At 28.9% G+C, this 5,317-nt stretch overlaps 1 long non-coding RNA gene across 1 annotated transcript; it reads right to left on the bottom strand.

Moving 5' to 3' along the window:
- Positions 1 to 982: 982 nt before the first annotated feature.
- On the bottom strand, positions 983 to 3,897 carry LOC126885886 (uncharacterized). Its single transcript, XR_007698479.1, has 2 exons — positions 3,692 to 3,897; positions 983 to 3,519 (listed from the first exon to the last, which is right to left on the bottom strand). It is a non-coding gene; the product is annotated as an uncharacterized LOC126885886 (long non-coding RNA).
- Positions 3,898 to 5,317: the final 1,420 nt, after the last annotated feature.

Genomic DNA, 5,317 nt, shown 5'->3' with positions numbered 1-5,317 from the left:
CAGTGCAAATGATTTTTTAATGGCAAGAGGGATTTAGGATTTCATTTGCAGGAAAAACATGGGCAACCTACCCAGTTGGTAAAATTGCAATTCAAAAACTCTTTAGGTAAGTATGGGTAACCTCCGCATTATTATTTATTTTTTAAGTATTAAGGTTGATATCAAAGGTAGTTTTATGTAGGTAGATACTAGATACAAGTAAGCTAAAAGTAGTATAACTTCCCATATAATCACCTGTTATGTTTTTGTAGATTTTACTGTCTGGATGGCACAGGAAGAGAAACAAAATAATGTTCTGTACTGCAGTCACAGGAGTACATAGTAGAGATATAATAAAAAAGCTGTTCAACATCACTGGACACCATTTAATTTTTAGAAAATGAAAAGTCTTCAGGTTGAATGCGATCTGTAGTATTGCTACATAATGAATGTGTTTAGATATGGTATTTTTTATTGAATAATCTATACAGGCCCAACTAAATGAATGTATACATATATTGCAGAAAGTGCATTTAATGGAGCAGCAAGTTTTTTTTGTGTTTCAATGAGGTATTCAGTTTTTTCTTTTAGTATATACACATTATCTTGTAAAATAGCAAGCTAATACAGTTCGATATCTAGACATTTTTTAAGCTTTATAATTCTTTCGACAGTTTTATTTCTTAAATAAACAATAACAACCGATGTTTCAATGGCCATATTATTGGTATTAATTCCATAACCCTTCCTATAACAATAGTCCCATTGTTGGAAGTTATTGCACTAGTTCTGCTGGAAATACTTACCAAAGTTGTATGTATCTGCATCATTCATCAGAAATTTCATTAAGATTTACTTGCCATGCCCTCTCTATGTACCAGGGACATAACAGTCTAGTAGGAACAGAAAACATTACGTTCAGGCATTGTAAAAAGTGTTATGTCTGACATGAAAATATTTGACTATATAATACCAGAACGCTCATGTATTTTTTCAAAAAAAGTGGGTAAATAAAAGTATCTTTTCTATTTGAACATAAGAAAACAATGGGAAATTCATACTGTCATAAGTTCAAAGTGATAGGAAATGAGCCCATGAGTTCCATAAATTGCGATTTACCAAACTTAATTAATATTTCCTTTTGCACAGCATTCATGGAAATACTTAAGACAAAAATCATTATTGTTAAATTCGGGATGATTATCAATTAGTATGCCCTGTTGGTTGTAAAATAATATTGGACATGACCCAGTCTGTAAGCATTCAATTACCCATAAATGAACACTGGTTGCGCCTACATCCATCTTTCAAATCAATGTCATAGGAGTGTTTAATGTTCGTGTTATCTTGTCTTGTAAGTAAATCAGCTCTCAATAATATTTAAAAAATGGACTAGTGGTAACATTTTTGTTTTAAATTATATTGTGTATATGCAAATATTTTACTTACATTTTTGAATATGCCCATAATGTGTTTTAAAATAATAAATGTTACTGCACAACAATCAGTTTGAATATTTTTAGATATGTACTAGTATTTGATTAGTACACGAAATGCAGCAGACATGTTCTCTCTTCTATCTTAAGAGCTGATTTAATCTCTACTTGTATCTGTAAAGTTTATCATTTTTCCCATAGCCAATTTTAACACTCCCGGTTCCTCAACGTCTATATCCAAACCTGTTACAATCACATTATCATATTTCTCTTCTCGTTCTCTAGGTAATCTAGTCTAGTAATTAATTCTCGAACTGTCTTGTTTGTATTAAATATCTTAATTATGTACTTATTTTATTTTTATAATGAAAATTAATAAATTAACCATATGCAGCACAGCAAACAAATGTTTTCGGAAATATATTTATAAGAATTTAATTGCCTCTTTTTTGTATAGGTATGACATATTAAGTAAAAACTACTACATTTATTAATATAATATTTATTATTATACATAAGTAAAAACTATTTTTATAGCTAGGAATTACTTTATTAAATGGTCTTAAACCTGTTCATAAATTTTGTTACTATATTTTTTAATTCCGATTATAACAATAATAACTTTTTAGTTTAGATTTAGGTCAAAGTGTGTAATGTCATGTTTTATGTATTTTTTAACCCTAACACATTTGTATGTAGCAAATCATATTTGTTATTCTTATCTTATTTTAATTATATTCATTTAAGTTTTGATTTAATGAAATAAACCTATCAGTCAAAAAACTGTTGTTTAGTTGTGTACACCCAAAAACTAGCTTGAGGTAATACAGACGTCAATTGAATATGACAAATCCACGTCATAAAGACGTCTTTCTATGGTCAAAATGTCAGCCTAAAGACGTCATTTATTATGTCTTATGTCACAAAATTACCACAATAAAACGTTAAATATAAAATTGCTCAATTTAATGTCATTCAAGTTCCATGTGATGTATAGGGTTTTTCATCAACAGTCATTTGTTTCGGCTTCTGTCAGATTTCATATAATCCGTGTATAATATTAATATACACAGATTATACGAAATGTGACAGAAGCCCGAAACAAGTACAATCGATGAAAAGCCCAATTGATGGCAAATTGGTTATTAAACCTGACATTTCGGTCATGTTTATGTCACCGATCAATTAAGACTAAAAAAACACCTCATTTAGATGTTACTCTGTTTGCTGGTCAGTTAGATGATTTGAAATACATGGATTACTGAATTTTAAAAAAGTTAATAAAAGGTAAACTATGGAAGCACTGGGTAAAGAAGAAAGATGCATTAAATATAATAAAAAAAGACAACCTATGACAATAAAACATTAACATCAAAATTGTTAACCTTTATTCTGCTCATACTTAACATAATCTTCCTAGTTGAAGTCCACATACTGTGTATTAAAACTTAAAGCCACTTTGTGGGCGTTTTTGGCATATTTTAATAATTGTTTTTAATAGTAAAATGTATTAACAAAATAGATATAAAATTATTATTATTAACACATTCATGAACACGCTTCGCCTGTAGCCACGTCTTCTTATACTGCTACCTATATCTTCTTATTCTTACTTGCTTTGGCTTTCAATATAAACCACAATAATACCACCATTCATTTTTAAGTATATTATATATGTACCTATATTATGTAAGAAAATAGAATTTACCTAATAACTCACCTCGTCCCCAGGTAAAGTAAAGGTGCTACACCACTTAAATGTTTTTACATTCTTATTTATTTTGTAACTTTAGCCAGAAGTTATATGATGGGAATTATTCATACAATACATATTAATACTATTAAAACTAATACCTATTAATATTCTAAATAATTATTTAATACTAAAATAAAGAAAAATGTCTATCTATACTACATTAATTGAGACAACATTTTCACTTTTCTTTTCGCAGGATCCTTGGGATTTTAAAGCTCTTCTCTATCTTGTTTTGTACAATAATTGTTTGAGAATGGCATACATACATAATAAGATGTTTCATGTTCTTGTACTCCTGTGACTGAATATTATTTTGTTTCTCTTTCTGTGACATCCACACAGTAAAATCTACAAAAACAGAACAGGTGATTACATGGGAAGTTATACCAGTCTATATTCATTGGTTATACTACTTATAGCTTACATTTATCTAGTATCTACCTACATAAAACTACCTTTGATATCAATATCAACCTTAATACCCAAAAAAATTAATAATAATGTGGAAGTTGTTCCATACCTACAAATTTTACCAACTGGGTAGGTTGCCCATGTTTTTCCTGCAAATTAAATCGTAAATCCCTATTATTGCCATTAATTTGCACTGTAAACAAGTATATCTCTTTTGAGTTTAATTCTTTTCAAAAGACTAACATAACGAGTTTTAAATTATAACATTGCATATTTTAGTACATTACTTGGTTCAATTTATTTACATTGTACATTTTTTGTACATAATCAAATCACCTGTAAAGTAAGGTTAAGATTCGGAATCAAAAAAATACAACTGTCAAATTTTAAACCAACTGACATTAGATATTTTAAAATTCCCGCTAAAAGAAAAGAAGTAAATCTGGCAACAGTGCGGTTGCGTGCTGGATATTTAATCTCTCCCGAGTTATTGCCAACGTCTTTTAAGTCGACCTGTAATAAAAGATCCTTTATTTTGACATATAAGCATGCGCAGTATTGCGTCTTTTATTTTTGTCTTTTAATAAAATACAGGCCGCCTGTATTTAAGGAAAATTAGAGGACGTGTCAAAAATGTGAAGAAAGGTGTAACTTCACTTGTATTTTGAATTTATCTTGTCGCTTCTTTGGATTGATAATTTATGTATTGTGGGATTGATATTTGATTAAACTTTCATCATTAAAGTTGTATGTTGGGTTTTATTTATTAAAAACAACTCTAAGTAATATTCTGAGATATAGATTATTGATGTTTTGACCCAAACGAATATAGAAAAGAACATTTTATTGAAGCTTGAGTTATTACAAGAAGTTGTAAAAAGGAATATTAGGTAAATAATTTTAAATTGTTACTAATTACAATGATAAGACTTAAAATATCAGTAACTCATTTATTAAACTCAATATATTTTACATTTTTCTATAGAAATAAATATTTATTGAAGATATAAGAGATTGAAGATATAAGATCAATACATTTTAATGAAAGTTAGGATTTGTTAAAATTCTAGATTCAAAATAGAGTTCTATTCAAGAGATATATAACAACAGGTTAACAAAATAAAACAAAGGTTCAAGTATTTATTTTTGAAAATTTAATCTTTTATAGATTAGAATCTATAAAGTTTTTAATCAAAAGTATTAATACACTTTCATTTTCATGCCATCTTCTTCTTTTGGTTCTTATCCGTTTCGAATGTTGGAAATCATATGGCAATCGTAACATTGCTAGCTGCGATTCGAAACAGTTCCATTGATATTCTCCCTCTACCAGGTCTTCGCTTACCTTTGACTGTACCTTGCAATATGTACTGCAGCAGGGAGTAACGGTGCTGATTTATCATATATGTCCCAGATACTGCAGTTTTATGCGTTTAATGGTAAACACAATCTCCAATTCCTTCTTCATTCCTCCTTGTTCGTGATCCATTTCATGCCATCAGTATTTGTTTATTTAAACATTGCCAAAAAAATTAATAAAAACCAGCATAAAGCTTAATTCTTCTATTATCTTTTTGTATATCGGGAAGTTTATCTGACAGATTAGAGGTCTTTTCATTTTCAGATAACTAATTATTGGGAAGTTTATATAACAGTATCCTTAGTATCTGTCTTTTCAGCTCCGGATAACTAGTTAACGGGAAGTTTTTCTCTGTCAGATATCTATTAGTATCTA

This window comes from Diabrotica virgifera, chromosome 6 (assembly GCF_917563875.1).
Source record: "Diabrotica virgifera virgifera chromosome 6, PGI_DIABVI_V3a".
Taxonomy (NCBI): Eukaryota; Metazoa; Arthropoda; class Insecta; order Coleoptera; family Chrysomelidae; genus Diabrotica; species Diabrotica virgifera.
Note: the sequence above shows the minus strand (reverse complement) of the source record. Positions and strands in the feature narration are given on the sequence as shown.